The sequence below is a fragment of the Arachis ipaensis genome, chromosome B1 (genome assembly GCF_059453495.1).
Source record: "Arachis ipaensis isolate K30076 ecotype BB chromosome B1, ASM5945349v1, whole genome shotgun sequence".
Lineage (NCBI taxonomy): Eukaryota > Viridiplantae > Streptophyta > Magnoliopsida > Fabales > Fabaceae > Arachis > Arachis ipaensis.
The window spans coordinates 94,248,924-94,267,517 of NC_142436.1; the positions used below are offsets into that span (position 1 = coordinate 94,248,924).

Genomic DNA, 18,594 nt, shown 5'->3' on the forward strand with positions numbered 1-18,594 from the left:
AAAGTATAGCTTCTAAACCAACAATAATCCTTTCATACAAAAATTTGTTTGTCACAAGTAACAAACCCCTAAATTCTATAAACCGAAGTATTTAAACCTCGGGTCGTTCTCCCTAGGAATTGTAATGAAGTGTCTTGTTATCGGTTGTGAGTTATATTTGGGGTTTTTAAGCTTTTGGACAAGAAATATAAATGGCAAAGAAAATAAACTAACAACTAACAAGGCTCTTGGCAAGATATGAGAACTAGAAGTCCTATCCTAGTTATCCTTCTCAATTGTGATGAGAATTGTTCATTGCTACCACTTAGTTAACCCTTACTAAAGAAAGGAAAGTCAAGTGGATGAATCAATTTGATTTCTCAAGTCCTAATCAACTCCTAAAGGAATGACTAGCTTTAGAGGCATTCAAATCAATTAGCAACTTCTAATTATCAATCAACAAAGGAATTAGATAACTCAAGTGTCACTAATTACTCTACCTAGGCCAAGAGGAACAAAATCTATACTATATCTAGAAGAGGCATTTCAACAAACACATAAAAGGCAATAAAAGTAAACAACATAAATTGCAAGAATTAAAGAGAGATCTAACTACAAAGGCAAGAGATCAACAATAGAAAAGCAAAGAAGAACAATTATTATGAATTACCTCTTATTGAATTGAAAGAAAATGGAAGGAACAATAGTAGATCTACAACAAAGTATAAGAACAACATAAAGGAAATTACAATAAAAGAATGGAAGAAGAATGAATGTAACAACAAGTAATTGAGAAGATAGAAGTAGAAGAAGATGAATTAAAATCTAGATCTAAGAACTAAACCTAATCCTAATCCTAATTCTAGAGAGAAGTGAGAGCTTCTCTCTCTAGAAACTAACTCTAACTACTAAACTAAGCTAATGATTAAAAGTATGTTGATTCCTCTTCAATCCTTGGCTTAAATAACATCAGAAATGAGTTGGATTGGGCCCACAAGGCTTCTAAAATCGCTGGCCACGTTTTGCTTTAAGTGAACCAGGTGGCAGCAACGGCGCGTGCGCGTACTATGCGCGTGCGCGCCACCATACGTTTAGCAACTATGGCAAATCTTATATCGTTTCGAAGCCCCGGATGTTAGCTTTCTAACCCAACTGGAACCGCATCATTTGGACCTCTGTAGCTCAAGTTATGGTCGTTTAAGTGCAAAGAGGTCGGCTTGACAGCTTTCCGGTTCTTTCATTTCTTCATGAGTTCTCCAACTTTACATGCTTCTTTCTTCATTCCCTTGATCCAATCTTTGCCTCCTAAACCTTAAATCACTTAACAAACATATCAAGGCATCTAATAGAATCAAGGTGAATTAAATTTAGCTATTTTGAGTCCTAAAAAGCATGTTTTCACATTCAAGCACAATTAAAGGAGAATATACAAAACCATGCTATTTCTTGAATAAATATGGGTAAAAGGTGATAAAATCCCCAAAAATCAATACAAGATAAACCCTGCAAATGGGGTTTGTCACGCACGAATCCAGCGTCATTTCAGCACAACTCTCTGTCTCCTTGGGGGTGTTCGTGCAATCCATGCGACGCGGTCGCGTCGTTGACGCGGTCGCGTGGGATTGGTATTGTACGAGTGATGCGATCGCATGGAGGACGCGATCGCGTGGGTCAATTGTGCGAAACGCACAATGGCCGCACGATTACAGCCTAACTTTCTGGACGTTGGATCTTTACGCCGATCTCCAGGTCACGCGGTCCGTGGATGACGCGGTCGCGTGGAAAGTGTAGTTCGCCATTTGGCGCGATCGCATGGGACATGCGGTCACGTCGCGCACCCCTTTTTTTTATGCAGTATGCAGAATGCAACGCTTAATGTGAATGCTATGCATGATTCCAGGTTCAATAAAATAAAAATAAAATTCAAAAACAAACAAAACGAAGTAAAATTAAAATTGCAAAAGGAACGATCATACCATGGTGGGTTGTCTCCCACCTAGCACTTTTAGTTAAAGTCCTTAAGTTGGACATTGGAAGGGCTTCCTGTTATGGTGGCTTGTGTTTAAATTCATCCAGAAATCTCCACCAATGCTTGGAATGCCAATAGCCTCTGGGGTCCCAAACTAGGCATGTAAAGCTTCTGAACAGCTTCAAACAGATTGTCAGGCTCCCGGGGTGACGAATGTCAGAATAGATTCCAGGATCCCAAGCCTTGTTTTTAGATCCGCCTCCGTCTTGATCTACATGTTTCCATCCGGGCGGTTTAGAAAGTAGATTTTCACCATGGTAACCAAACATTTTCCGTGATCCATTCGATTGAACATGATACCAATCCGTGCACTTCAAGTTGAAGCGTGGAACCTTATTGAACCTTGTACACCAGCTCTGAGCACGAGCCATTTCCCTCTTACTCTTAAAGCCGCAGAGAGCTCTAAGCTGGCCATCTGTTTTAAGTAAACTATATTCAAGTGAATAAGTAAAGTTAAAGGTTAAGGATTGTACCCACTTGAAGCTTGTATTAGGCGGTAATGGCCTTGGGGTAGGTGTTTCTGGTGGTTCTGTAAGTTCTTCTCCCTTGTGCTCTTCTGTGAATTCCTCCACTTCCTTGTAAGGTTCTTCAAATGCATCTGAGTCCTGGTCAAAGTCTTCTATATCTTCCTCATCACTTGAGTCATAGATTGGAGGTTGAGAGAAATCTACCTCTGCATCATCTTCGTATTTAATTGGGGAAGATTCTTCGATCTCAGAGAATTCACTTGTGGATGCAAGTTCATCACTAAGAGAGCTAGACTTGTGACTATCATCATCAAGGGAATTTGTGTCCTGGGTTATTCCGTCTAGTTCTTCATAAATGACTTGCCTTGGGGATTGTGCAATATCCTCCTTAGCATCAACTGTAACGTCCTTGACGGAGTTCTTCTCAGCTCTGGATTCCCATGGAGGTTCAGCGTCTCCTAGATCTTCAACCAACTCTTCTTCTTGTACAATGACAGCTTCTTCTACTTGTTCTAGTACGAATTCATTCTCTGTCTTGTCCACTGGAGTTTCTAGTGTCTCCTTCATGCTACGCTCTTCATTAGATTGTCCACATGGGGCTGTGGTTGGTCCTTGAATGTTCGCGCGTCTAGAAGCTAATTGAATTACTGCTTGCTCTAGTTGTCGAATAGTTGTTTGAAGTTTATTTACTGTTGCCTTGAGGCGAACCTCTGATTCTCTGGGTGATGGATTTGGACATGAAACATAGGGAAGTGGTGGTGCTTGGGAGTGATTGGATTGGAACTGGGGTAGGAAAGGATCATATGGTGGCGAATGGTGAAGAGAAGCTTGTGAATGTGGTGGTTCGAGGTTATGTTGAGAGGATGGTCTATAGGCACGGGGTGGGACTTGTTGGTAGTTACAAGGTTGTCCACCATATCTATCAGCTGGGTATGCATTGTAGAGTGGTCGTTGTCCGTGATATCTTGGAGGGTGTTGTTGCCTAAAGGGTTAATTAGATCCTCTTGGCTCCATCCATCCTTGATTGGTCTGACCTTGATGCATATTCCTGCTGTAACTTCTATTTCCTTCAACAAAGTTAGAACCAAACTCAAAGCGAGAGGGGTGAGAATTCATAGTAGCAAATAAAATAAAAAAGGAAAAACAGAAATAAATAAACAAGTGAAAGAAAAAATATGTACAATAACTAATAATAAGGCACACGTTAGCAGTTCCCCGGCAACGGCGCCATTTTGACGAACAAGATTTTTGCCAGTAAATAATGTCATAAAAACAATCGCGTTGTAGATATAGTTTCTAAACCCACAAAAATCCCTTTCGTGCAAAGGTTTTGGTTGTCACAAGTAACAAACCCCTTAAAATTGATAACCGAGTATTTAACCTCGGGTCGTCTTCTCAAGGAACTGCAGGGAAGTATGTTCTTATTATTGGTTATGGAGATTGTAAAATTGGGGTTTCAAGAATGAGGAACAAGTAATTTAATGACAAGTAAATTAAATGGCAATTGAAAATATATAAATACTGTAAAGCAAACTCTTGGTAAGGTATGAGAAATTAGAGGTCCTATCCTAGCTATCCTTATCAATGATGATGATGGTTGAATCCTAATTCCACTTTGTTAACCTTTACTAAGGTAAAGGAAGGTCAAGGGATTAATTAGTTTGATCTTCGAATCCTATTTATTTCCTAAGAAAAGATTGGGATTATGGAAGTTCAATTCAATTAACAAAGATAACAATTATCAATTATGATGTTGAATTGGATAACTCTTGAGTTACTGATTTCTTAACCAAGACCAAAAGGAGAAAAATAAATCTACTTGGAATAAAAAATGTCTTCAGAGTAAAAGTAACAATAGCATGAATAAGAGTAATCAATATTAAACTGAAATACCTCAAATAACATTAATAAAAGAGTAATCTGTAACATGAAAGGATTCATAAAGTAGCTTGCAAAAGTAAATAAAACGAATATTGAACCTGATCAAAGAGATAATCCTGAAAGTGAATAAAAATCCTAAATCTAAATCCTAATCCTAAAGAGAGAGAGAGAACCTCTCTCAAAATTAAATCTAATTCATGGAAAGTGGAAATTGGCGAGCTCTCCCTGAATGGATGCATTCCCTCACTTCATAACCTCTGGTCTATGCCTTCTAGACTTGGATTTGGGCCAAAAAGGGTTTCAGAATTCGCTATGAGCGTTTTCTGCAATTTCTGGTGTGTGGCCTCTGTCACGCGTCCGCGTGGGTCACGCGATCACGTCGTTCGGAGCTTTTCCTTGCCACGCAGTCACGTCAGTCATGCGACCGCGTCATATTCGTTCTGCTTAAGGCGCGCGGTCGCGTTAGTCATGCGGCCGCGTCGCTTTTGATTCGCGCTTGGCACGCGATCGCATCGTCCATGCGATCGCATGGATGCCAGTTTCTTCAGAAGCTCCGTTTTGTGCTTTCCTTCCATTTTTGTATGTTTTCTTTCCATCCTTTAAGTCATTCCTACCTTAGAAGATCTGAAAATTACTCAACACACTAATCACGGCATCGAATGGAATTAAAGGTGATTAAAATAATTAATTTTAAAGCATAGAAAACATGCTTTTCACATACATCACATAATAAGGAAGGGAAAGTAAAACCATGCAATTAATATGAATAAGTGGGTAAAGAGTTGAATAAATCACTCAAATTAAGCACAAAGTATATCATAAAATATGGGTTTATCACTCTCTCAGCAGATTCCCAAACCCACTGATAGCTTCCCAAGTGATACGGAGAAAAACCTGAGAGGTGAAGCAAAGAAAGTAAGATGGGAGGAATGCAAGATGGTCACTATAAGTAATAAGGGGAGTGAGGAAGAACTGAACAAACCCTTAGGACACTCTCGAGATATTCCAGCAGAGAAGCAGGAAAAGGGTGACCAAGAAACCAACTCCATACAAAAGAAGGGGCTAAGGGAGAAGGAGATTCTGAACCCATATGCACCTTTTCCCCATAGACTCAAAGGTGGTGTAGAAAGGAAAGTGTACTCAAAGTTCCTCGACATGTTTGCATCCCTCCATGTAAACATACCATTCATCAAGGCCCTCCAACAAATGCCCTCATACATTAAGTGTATGAAAGAGCTGCTGACCAAGAAAAACTCACTAAAAGGAGGACAAATAATAGTGTTGAATAAGGAGCGCAGTGCTCTCATTCAACCAGAATTACCTACAAAAAGAAAGGATCCAGGGAGTTTTCACATCCCCTGTGCTATAGGAGAAACAAGGATTGATAAAGGACTCTGTGACCTGGGGGCAAATATCAACTTAGTGCCTTTATTCCTCATGAAGAAGCTTCAGATCAATGAGCTAATGCCCACAGATGTAATCATCAAGTTGGCTGACAAAACTCAAAAACAAGCAATAGGAGTGGTTGAAAACATGTTGGTGAAGGTTAGGAACTACTTCCTTCCCACAAACTTTGTTATCTTGGAGATGGAAGAGAGTCACCTCCATCCAATCATATTGGGAAGGCCATTCCTAGCCACAGCCAGAGCACTCATAGATGTGGAACGAGGAGAGCTAATATTGAGGATACATGATGAACAACTTACCTTCAATATCTTCAAACCCTCACAAGAAACAGATCAAGAAAATAAGGAATCAAGGGGAGATCACAATAAGACATTGGTGGAAGAAACAAGCATTAAAGCACAAATGGTACACCTGAAAATCCCTTTGGTTGGTAAATAATACAGTCAGAAGGTACAACAGCTAAAGGAAACTCAAGAAGAGCTAAACCCACCAGAGTCATATGAGACTAGCAACAAAATTTTCCTGGAAAAAGAGGCCACAAGGAGCAGGATAGCACTAAAAGAAACAAGGAAGAAGGCGCCAAGGGGATGGAGGAACAAAAATATCCCTACAGAGGATTTCTCTCCAGGGAATAAAGTAATCTCTGCTCATTTTCCAGCTATCCCACCTCATCTCTCCACTATTCCATCTCAGCTGCCTAAAGTTTTCACCATCAGTAAAATTATCTCCTTGGAACATGTGGAGGTTTTTAATGAAGCCAACGGAGATAGATTCACTGCGAGAGGGGAAGATTTGAAGCACTACCTACTACCCTGACAAGGGCGAAACGTCAAGCTAATGACGCTAAAGAAGCGCTTCATGGGAGGCAACCCATATTTTAATTTTTTAGGATGTCTGAAGTAGTTAATAAATCAAGATTCATGAATTCCAAATCAACTTTGACAAACACTTAGATGAATCCTTATATGCAACATATAGTGAACAACAAGTTTGGTGTTCCAGGCAAACTAAGAGGACAAGAACACAATTCACACTGTGTTACTCTTAGAGCCTTAATTAACTCTTTTTACACCACATAGTCACAAACTAAGTTTGGTGTCACCAATGTTGCATATATGAACAATTAATCACTCAGTTGGGTTGTATTCATGAATAGCACTTAGTTATTTAACAATAAAAAAAATTTAAAAAGTAGTTATTCCACTTTCTAATTTTGCCGCCACTATCCAAACTCATTAGTTCCTTTATCTTGTAGGAGAAATGAAGGGAAGATTGGATGAAATTGATGGGACAAATGAAGAAGGGGGTTCGGCCACTTCACAAAGAGGGACTATACACATGTCTTCAAAGGAAATGTATTGGGAAATGTTGCCATGCAACATTGGAAGAATGATACCCTTGGAAACCGAACCAACCCCATCATAAAAATGGTGATCCTTGTGCTCATTTCATGCTAAACACCAACCGTCCATTATTAGCCTATACCATCAATCCACACCTTCCATTTACTCACCACTTTTCCATATAAGTGGCTCTTAGTCCGTACCTCTTCATATTCCAATTCTCCCCTCTTCATACTTCTTACTCTCGGAACACACCTTCAACACCTCTTACTCCATCAAAAGCATTCTCACTCACTCCCTTAGCTACTCTATTTCAACCATCCATACTTCTATAAATTCAAATTCAAAGGTCACCCATGGCATCATCGAGCTCTAAAAGAAGAAAAGGGAAGGAACCTATGGAGCAACGCCCTTTTGATGAGAAGAAATTTAGAATTTTTCACCATGCATTACAATTTGGGTGGATGGCTGATAAAGAGATCATATATGAGCTAGGCTTTCAAGTCAAGAAAATCGAGTGCCCCGAAATCGCAGAGAAGGTGGAAAAGAGAAGATGGGAGCTCCTCACTGATCCTGTTACAAAGGTAAATGCAACTCTTGTAAGAGAGTTTTATGCAAATGCAGTCAGGTACGATAGAGCATATGAATCCTATATAAGCTTTGTAAGAGGAGTAACAGTGGATTTCAGTCTCATGAACATCATGAGGGCGTTAAAGCTACGAACCATACCATTTGCAGAAGAGAGTTATCAACCCAGAATAGATAGCAGCCCCAACTATGACCAGATTGTGCAAAACATCTGCATCCAAGGAGCTGATTGGGTGCGAGATTCCCATAGAAAGCCCAAGTTCATTAAGAAAGGGGATCTCACTCCTGAAGCAAAGGGGTGGTTCGAAATTGTAAGGAGATCCATCCTCCCCGCCGGAAATAATTCAGAGGTAAACCTTAAGAGAGCTACAATGGTGCAATGTATACTCAAAGGAAGAGAGATCAAGGTTCACAAATTCATAGCTCAAGGCATTCAGAAATTCGCTGAAATAGAGCAGCAATTAATAGAGCAGCAACTGGAACAAGGAAAACAATGGGGTGAATCCTTCCATAGGTTGAACCAAAAGCAAGATCAACAACAAGAAGCCATCCAAAAGCTAATCAACATCCAAGCACATCAAGGTGCGCACATACATGAGATGCATCGAAAATAAAGAGAACAGGCAGATCTTTTCGATGAATACAGGGCATTTTCAGAAGGAGTCTATATGAGTGAGATTGGATATCATGTGAACACTCAAGCCAGGCTCGGATACCTAGTCGAACAATTGCCTATATTACACCCTGGGATCACAAGATATGAAGAAGTAAAGGATGAATTAGAACGAGAGGAAAGAGAAAGAGCAGAAAAGAGTCATGAGTCAGTAAGGAAGGCACTTGAGGATTGGAAAAGAGCCAGAATGACACGGACACAAGGAAGCGCAAGTAGACACAAAGAGGATAAACAAGAGAGAGAGCATGGGCATCCACATGAGTAAAAGGTGGCGGAGTTCCTTTTCATTTTCTTTCTTTCAATGTCTAAATAAGGAAAATCATGTATGAAATAGAACATGCATCCATAGTAGCTTAGGAACTTTCAATTCTATCTTTAAGATTTCATTGCTTTTGTCATATGTGTGCTAGTCTAAGTTCCCTGCTTTTAATTACATCCTGCTTAAATGTATGCTTGCCCTTTAAGATAAATAAAAGAAAATGTTATGAAAAACCAGAGTGGGGTTCATCTTGTGGAGTAAGTTCTTAATGTTTGTGGTGTAGTAATTGGTTAGCTAAGTTGGTCCACCAATAAGGTATAGAGGCAACTACATGCTCTGAATCCTATGCTTGAAGCACATTCCATGAGACTAGTTAAATAACAAGGTCCTAATAAGAAAAAGAAAAAGAATAGTAAAAGTTGAAAAAAGAAAGAAAAGGAATAAGAAATAAGGCTAGGCATCAAGGGTTTAAATCTTGAGGGATGTGTCTGTGGTGTTCCTGTGCCAAGGATCTGCTTGGATGAATAAGTTCTCAGGAGTGCTTCATCACTTGGTAACTTGGGTTAACTAACCCGGGATTATCAACTGAAAATTCACTATCAAGAGCAACCTTGCTACAGAACACTTAGTAATCCAAAGAGGTGCTGGACACCAAGGCCTCAAGGAAGTAAAATAACAAACCATATGCATGTGGTGTGCATGTATGGGAGAGAGAGACTTGAGGGAGTAAGTCCTTAAGGGTGTTTTAACACCTAGCACCTTGAACCAACTAGTTCGGGAGTGTTGGCTAAAAGCTTATTTTAAAGAGTTGCCCCCTCACAGAGCACTTAGCCTAAGAATGCAATAAACCCTGAAAAGAAAGGGGGGATCAAGGAATAAGGATCTCATAGGATGCAATCAAGCAAGTATTCAAGAGCATGATAAGGACCTGGAAACCAGAGAAGGAATGAACCTAAGTTGCTATGCATGAAACCCCATAAACCAAGAATTTTAATTCTATAATAAGAACTTGTTTCTCTTATTCTTTCATTCATCATTCTTATTTTTCAGTACTTGCTTAGGGACAAGCAAGCTTTAAGTTTGGTGGTGTGATGCCAGGGCATTTTGGCCAGATTCACTGACCTTTTTCTTTACTATTTTAGGATAGTTTCATGCATTTTCTTAGTAAATAAGCAAGTTTTAGGTGAATATACACTTACATCTTGATTCAAGCAAACATTGTGAAATTTACATGATTTCATGAGAATTATGCATGAATTGAATGATAATATGGATGATGCATGATCTCATGACTTGAAACAAAACTTTGATGCACCTTGTTTGTTTAATTTCAGGACAAAGGAAGCAAAGAAGAACCACGTTAGCAGCCACGTTAGCTTCACTAATGTGACCACTAACGTGGAGTGGGAGCGAGCTTGCAACGTTAGTGGTAAAGTTACCACCAATACGCCTTCGAATGCCATCTTAACCCACATTAGTTGCCACGTTAGTTACACTAACGTGGGAACTAACGTGAACGAAAGGGGGAGCTCCAACGTTAGTGGTAAAAGTGAACTCCACTAACGTTCCAAAATGCCATACTAAGCCACGTTAAGAGCCACGTTAATCCAATTAACGTGGACTCTAACATGGAATAAAGAGGAAGTCGTAAGCATTAGTGACACTCACCTTTGTCACTAACGCTAGATGGTATGCGAAATTGTTACTCGGGTTGTGAATTATTGTTCGAAATTGATTCCCTGGCGATGGCACCAAAAACGGATGCACAGAACCATGGTCTAAACATATCTTCACAACTTCGCATAACTAACCAGCAAGTGCACTGGGTCGTCCAAGTAATACCTTACGTGAGTAAGGGTCGAATCCCATGGAGATTGTTGGTATGAAGCAAGCTATGGTCACCTTGTAAATCTCAGTCAGGCGGATATAAAATAGTTATGTAGTTTTCGAAATGTAGTAATAAAAGAAGGATAGAAATACTTATGTAAATCATTGGTGAGAATTTCAGATAAGCGTATGGAGATGCAATCGTTCCTCTGAACCTCCGCTTTCCTGCTGTCTTTATCCAATCAGTCTTACTCCTTTCTATGGCTGGCTTTATGCAAGGGCATCACCGTTGTCAGTGGCTACATCCCCTCCTCTTGTGAAAATGGTCCAAGATGCCCTGTCACGGCACGGCTAATCATCTGACGTTCCCGATCATGCTGGAATAGGATTCACCCTCCTTTTGCGTCTATCACTACGCCCAGCAATCGTGAGTTTGAAGCTCATCACAGTCATTCAATCATTGAATCCTACTCGGAATACCACAGACAAGGTTTAGACTTTCCGGATTCTCTTGAATGCCGCCATCATTCTAACTTACACCACGAAGATTCTGATTAAGAGATCTAAGAGATACTCATTCAATCTAAGGTAGAACGGAAGTGGTTGTCAGGCACGCGTTCATAAGGAATGATGATGATTGTCACGTTCATCACATTCAGGTTGAAGTGCGAATGAATATCCTAGAAGCGGAACAAGTTGAATTGAATAGAAAAACAGTAGTACTTTGCATTAATCTTTGAGGAACAGCAGAGCTCCACACCTTAATCTATGGAGTGTAGAAACTCTACTGTTGAAAATACATAAGTGAAGAAGGTCCAGGCATGGCTGAATGGCCAGCCCCCAAACGTGATCAATAGATCAAAAGATGTTCAAAGATTCCAAAGATGTCTAATACAATAGTAAAAAGTCCTATTTATAATAAACTAGCTACTAGGGTTTACAGAAGTAAGTAATTGATGCATAAATCCACTTCCGGGGCCCACTTGGTGTGTGCTTGGGCTGAGCTTGAATGTTACACGTGCAGAGGCTCTTTCTGGAGTTGAACGCCAGGTTGTAACGTATTTCTGGCGTTCAACTCTGGTTTGTGACTTGTTTCTGGCGTTTAACTCCAGACAGCAGCGTAGAACTGGCATTCAACGCCCTTTTACATCGTCTAAACTCGGCCAAAGTATGGACTATTATACATTGATAGAAAGCCCTGGATGTCTACTTTTCAACGCAATTGGAAGCGTGCCAGTTTGAGATCTGTAGCTCCAGAAAATCCACTTTAAGTGCAGGGAGGTCAGAATCCAACAGCATCAACAGTCCTTCTTCAACCTCTGAATCTGATTTTTGCTCAAGTCCCTCAATTTCAGCCAGAAAATACCTGAAATCATAGAAAAACACACAAACTCATAGTAAAGTCCAGAAATGTGAATTTAACATAAAAACTAATGAAAACATCCCTAAAAGTAACTAGATCCTACTAAAAACATACTAAAAATAATGCCAAAAAGCGTACAAATTATCCGCTCATCACAACACCAAACTTAAATTGTTGCTTGTCCCCAAGCAACTGAAAATCAAATAGGATAAAAAGAAGAGAATATACTATAAATTTTAATCTCTCAATGAAACATAGCTTCAATCATATGAGCGGGACTTATAGCTTTTTGCCTCTTGAATAGTTTTGGCATCTCACTTTATCCATTGAGGTTCAGAATGATTGGCATCTATAGGAACTCAGAGTTCAGATAGTATTATTGACTCTCCTAGTTCAGTATGATGATTCTTGAACACAGCTTGTTTTATGAGTCTTGGCCGTGGCCCTAAGCACTTTGTTTTCAAGTATTACCACCGGATACATAAATGCCACAGACACATAATTGGGTGAACCTTTTCAGATTGTGACTCAGCTTTGCTAAAGTCCCCAATTAGAGGTGTCCAGGGTTCTTAAGCACACTCTTCTTTTGCTTTGGACCTTGACTTTAACCGCACAGTCTCAAGTTATCACTTGACACCTTCACGCCACAAGCACATGGTTAGGGACAGCTTGGTTTAGCCGCTTAGACCAGGATTTTATTCCTTTAGGCCCTCCTATCCACTGATGCTCAAAACCTTGGGATCCTTTTTATTTGCCCTTGCCTTTTGGTTTTAAGGGTTACTGGCTTTTTGCTCTTGCCTCTTGGTTTTAAGAGCTTTTGGCTTTTTCTGCTTGCATTTTCTTTTTCTTTCTATTTTTTTTCGCCTATTTTTTTTTTCTGCAAGCTTTGTTCTTTGCTGCTTTTTCTTACTTCAAGAATCATTTTTATGATTTTTCAGATTATCAAATAACATGTCTCCTAGTCATCATTCTTTCAAGAGCCAACATATTTAACATTCTTAAACAACAACTTCAAAAGACATATGCACTGTTCAAGCATACATTCAGAAAACAAGAAGCATTGTCACCACATCAATATAATTAAACTAAGTTCAAGGATAAATTCGAAACTCATGTACTTCTTGTTCTTTTGCATTAAAACAGTTTTTATTTAAGAGAGGTGATGGATTTATAGGACATTCATAACTTTAAGACAAAGTTACTAAATACTAATGATCATGTAATGAAGACACAAACATAGATAAGCACCTAACATAGAAAATGAAAAACAGAAGAAATAGGAAAAGGAATGAATCCACCTTAGTGATGGTGGCGTTTCCTTCTTGAGGAACCAATGATGTCCTTGTGCTCTTCTATGTCTCTTCCTTGTCTTTGTTGCTCCTCCCTCATTGCTTTTTGATCTTCTCTAATTTCATGAAGGATGATGGAGTGCTCTTGATGTTCTACCCTTAGTTGTCCCATGTTGGAGCTTAATTCTCCTAGGGAAGTGTTAATTTGCTCCCAATAGTTCTGTGGAGGGAAATGCATTTGAGGCATCTCCGAGATCTCATGGTGATGAGCTTCATGCGCCTCTTGAGCTCCATGAATGGGCTCTCTTGCTTGCTCCATCTTTTTCTTAGTGATGGGCTTGTCCTCTTTAATGAGGATATTTCCCTCTATGTTAATCCCAGCCGAATTGCATAGGTGGTAAATGAGGTGAGGAAAGGCTAACCTTGCCATAGTGGAAGATTTGTCAGCCACCTTGTAGAGTTCTTGAGGTATAATCTCATGAACTTCCACCTCTTCTCCAATCATGATGCTATGGATCATGATGGCCCGGTCTATAGTAACTTCAGACCGGTTGCTAGTGGGAATGATTGAGCATTGAATGAATTCCAACCATCCTCTAGCTACAGGCTTAAGGTCCAGTCTTCTTAGTTGAACCGGTTTGCCTTTTGAGTCAATCTTCCATTGAGCTCCTTCTACACATATGTCCATGAGGACTTGGTCCAACCTTTGATCAAAGTTGACTCTCCTTGTGTAGGGGCGTGCGTTCTCTTCCATGTTTGGCAAGTTGAACGCCAACCTCACATTTTCCGGATTAAAATCTAAGTATTTTCCCCGAACCATGGTGAGATAATTCTTTGGGTTCGGGTTCTTACTTTGATCATGGTTCCTAGTGATCCATGCATTAGCATAGAACTCTTGAACCATTAGGATGCCGACTTGTTGGATGGGGTTTGTTAGAACTTCCCAACCTCTTCTTTGAATTTCATGTCGGATCTCCGGATACTCATTTCTTTTGAGTTTGAAAGGGACCTCGGGGATCACCTTCTTCTTGGCCACAACATCATAGAAGTGGTCTTGATGGGCTTTGGAGATGAACCTTTCCATCTCCCATAACTCGGAGGTGGAAGCTTTTGTCTTCCCTTTCCCTTTTCTAGAGGATTCTCCGGTCTTAGGTGTCATCAATGGTAATGGAAAAACAAAAAGCTTATGCTTTTACCACACTAAATTTAGAATTTTGCTCGCCCTCGAGCAAGAGAAGAAAGAAAAGATGAAGAAGAAGAAGAAGAAAAGATGGAGAAGAGGGGGGAGGTGTGTTTCGGCCAAGAAGAGAAGAGAGGGTTGTGTTGTGTGAAAATGAGGAAGAATGGAAGGCTTTATATAGGGAAGGGAGGGGGGTTAAGGTTCGGCCATTTAGGGTGGGTTTGGGTGGGAAATTGATTTTGAATTTTGAAGGTAGGTGGAGTTTATGAGGTAGGTTTATGGGGAAGAGTGGATGGATGTGAGTGGTGAAGAGGTGATGGGGAAGAGAGATTGAGGTGATTGGTGAAGGGTTTTGGGGAAGAGTGTTTATGGGATTGTGTGAAAGAGGGGTGAGAAGAAGTGAGTGGAGGTAGGTGGGGATCCTGTGGGGTCCACAGATCCTGAGGTGATCCTGTGGGGTCCACAGATCCTGAGGTGTTCAAGGATTTACAACCTTGCACCAAATTAGGCATGCAAAATGCCCTTGCACACAACTCTGGGCGTTCAGCGCCAGATTGGTGCTTGTTCTGGGAGTTGAACGCCCATTTGTTGCCCATTTCTGGCGTTGAACGCCAGAACCATGCTTGTTCTGGGCGTTCAACGCCAGCTCTTCTCCAGGGTGCATTTCTGGCGTTCAAACGCCCAGATGCTGCCCATTTCTGGCGTTCAGCGCCAGAACCATGCTCTGTTCTGGCGTTGAACGCCCAAAACATGCTTCTTACTGGCGTTTAAACGCCAGTAAGGTCTTCCTCCAGGGTGTGATTTTTCTTCTGCTATTTTTTATTCTGTTTTCAATTTTTATATTTATTTTGTGACTCCACATGATCATGAACCTAATAAAACATGAAAAACAAAAATAAAATTAGATAATTAAACATTGGGTTGCCTCCCAATAAGCGCTTCTTTAATGTCAATAGCTTGACAGTGGGCTCTCATGGAGCCTCACAGATGTGCAGAGCTTTGTTGAGACCTCCCAACACCAAACTTAGAGTTTGGATATGGGGGTTTGACACCAAACTTAGAGTTTGGTTGTGGCCTCTCTACACCAAACTTAGAGTTTGATTGTGGGGGCTTTTGTTGACTCTGCTTTGAGAGAAGCTTTTTCTGCTTTCTCTCCATGGATGCAGAGAGAGATCCTTGAGTTGTAAACACAAGGTTGTCCTTATTTAATTGAAGGATCAATTCTCCTCTGTCCACATCAATCACAGCTCTTGCTGTGGCTAGGAAAGGCCTTCCTAGGATGATGGATTCATCCTCTTCCTTTCCAGTGTCTAGGACTATGAAATCAGCAGGGATGTAAAGGCCTTCAACCTTTACTAACACGTCCTCTACTTGTCCATAAGCCTGTTTTCTTGAATTATCTGCCATCTCTAATGAGATTTTAGTGGCTTGCACCCCATAGATTCCCAGTTTCTCTATTACAGAGAGGGGCATGAGGTTTATCCCTGAACCAAGGTCACACAGAGCCTTAAAGATCATGGTGCCTATGGTACAAGGTATTATGAACTTTCCAGGATCCTCTCTCTTCTGAGGCAACGTCAGTTGATCCAGATCACTTAGTTCATTGGTGAACAAGGGAGATTCATCTTCCCAAGTCTCAATACCAAATAATTTGGTATTCAGCTTCATGATTGCACCAAGGAACTTGGCAGCTTGCTCTTCAGTAACATCCTCATTCTCTTCAGAAGAGGAATACTCATCAGAGCTCATGAATGGCATAAGGAGGTTCAATGGAATCTCTATGGCCTCAAGATGAGTCTTTGATTCCTTTGGTTCCTCAGAGGGAAGCTCCTTATTGATCACTGGACGTCCCAGGAGGTCTTCCTCCTTGGGATTCATGTCCTTCTCCTCTCTTGTGGGTTCGGCCATGGTAATTGATTCAATGGCCTTGCACTCTCCTTTTGGATTCTCTTCTGTATTACTTGGGAGAGTACTAGGAGGGATTTCAGTGATCCTTTTACTCAGCTAGCCCACTTGTGCTTCCAAATTTCTAATGGAGGACATTGTTTCATTCATGAAACTCACAGTGGCCTTAGATAGATCAGAGACTAAATTTGCTAAGCTAGATAGATTCTGCTCAGAATTCTCTGTCTGTTGCTGAGTGGATGGTGGAAAAGGCTTGCTATTGCTAACCTGTTTCTTCCACCATTATTAAAGCCTTGTTGAGGCTTTTGATCCTTCCATGAGAGATTTGGGTGATTTCTCCATGATGGATTATAGGTGTTTTCATATGGTTCACCCATGTAATTTACCTCTGCTATTGCAGGGTCTCAGGATCACAAGCTTCTTCTTCAGAAGATGCCTCTTGAGTACTGTTGGATGCAACTTGCATTTCAGTCAGACTCTGAAAAATCATATTGACTTGCTGAGTCAATATTTTATTCTGAGCCAGTATGGCATTCAGAGTATCAATTTCAAGAACTCCCTTCTTCATAGGCGTCCCATTACTCACAGGATTCCTCTCAGAAGTGTACATGAACTGGTTATTAGCAACCATGTCAATGAGTTCTTGAGCTTCTGCAGGCGTTTCCTTTAGGTGAATGGATCCACCTGCCGAAGTATCCAATGACATCTTTGATAAATCAGATAAATCATCATAGAATATATCCAGGATGGTCCATTCTGAAAGCATGTCAGAAGGACACTTTTTGGTCAGCTGCTTGTATCTTTCCCAAGCTTCATAGAGGGATTCACCTTCTTTCTGTCTGAAGGTTTGAACATCCACTCTAAGCTTGCTCAGCTTTTGAGGAGGAAATAACTTGGCTAAGAAAGCCGTGACCAGCTTATCCCAAGAGTTCAGGCTATCTTTGGGTTGAGAGTCCAACCACACTCTAGCTCTGTCTCTTACAGCAAAAGGGAAAAGCATGAGCCTATAGACTTCAGGATCTACTCCATTAGTCTTAACAGTATCACAGATCTGCAAGAATTCAGTTAAGAACTGAAAAGGATCTTCAGATGGAAGTCCATAAAACTTGCAGTTCTGCTGCATCAGAGAAACTAGCTGAGGTTTCAGCTCAAAATTGTTTGCTCCAATAGCAGGGATGGAGATGTTTCTTCCATGTAAATTGGAATTTGGTGCAGTAAAGTCACCAAGCATTCTCCTTGCATTATTGTTGTTGGGTTTGGCTGCCATCTCCTTTACTTGTTCGAAATTTTCAATAAGGTTATCTCTGGATTATTGTAATTTAGCTTCTCTTAGTTTCCTCTTCAGAGTCCTTTCAGGTTCTGGATCAGCTTCAACAAGAATGCCTTTTTCTTTGTCCCTGCTCATAAGAAAGAGAAGAGAAAAAGAAAAGAAGAGGAATCCTCTATGTCACAGTAAAGAGGTTCCTTATTGTTAGTAGAAGAAGAGAAAAATTCGAACACAGATGGAAGGGGGGGTTCGAATTTGGTGAATGATGTGAGGAAGAGATGTTAGTAGATGAATAAATAAATAGAATAAGATGAGAGAGAAGGAGAATTTTCGAAAATTATTTTTCAAAAAGAGTTAGTGATTTTCGAAAATAGTTTTTGAAAAAGGCTAGTAATTAAATTTTTTTTTTCGAAAATAAAAATCAAAAATCAAAAATTAAAATAATTAGTTAATTAAAAAAAATTTGAAAAAGAGGGGAGATATTTTCGAAAATTAGAGAGAGTTAGTTAGGTAGTTTTGAAAAAGGTAAGAAACAAACAAAAAGTTAGTTAGTTAGTTGAAACAAATTTTGAAAAGATAAGAAGTTAGGAAGTTAGAAAAGATATTTTGCAATCACTTTTTTGAAAAAGGTAAGATAAGAAGATATTTTTGAAAAGATATGATAGAAATTAGTTTTTGAAAAAGATTTGATTTTTAAAATCTCAATTAATGACTTGATTCACAAGAAATCACAAGATATGATTCTAGAACTTAAAGTTTGAATCTTTCTTAACAAGTAAGTAACAAACTTGAAATTTTTGAATCAAAACATTAATTGATGATGTTATTTTCGAAAATAACTAAAAAATTTGAAAAAAGATTTGATTTTTGAAAAAGATAAGATTTTTTTTTAATTGAAAATTTGATTTGACTCATAAAAACAACTAGATTTTAAAAATTTTTAAAAAAGTCAAATCTAATTTTCGAAATTTTAAGAGAGAAAAAGGGAAAGATATTTTTTTTATTTTTGAATTTTTATGATGAGAGAGAAAAACAAGAAAAATGATGCAATGCATGAAAGTTATGGATCAAAACAATGAATGCATGCAAGAATGCTATGAATGTCAAGATGAACACCAAGAACACTATGAAGATCAT

At 39.7% G+C, this 18,594-nt stretch overlaps 1 non-coding gene across 1 annotated transcript; it reads left to right on the forward strand.

Annotated features, from left to right (window-relative positions):
• Positions 1 to 16,950: 16,950 nt before the first annotated feature.
• Positions 16,951 to 17,058, forward strand: LOC148577518 (small nucleolar RNA R71). Its single transcript, XR_015904010.1, has one exon. It is a non-coding gene; the product is annotated as a small nucleolar RNA R71 (small nucleolar RNA).
• Positions 17,059 to 18,594: the final 1,536 nt, after the last annotated feature.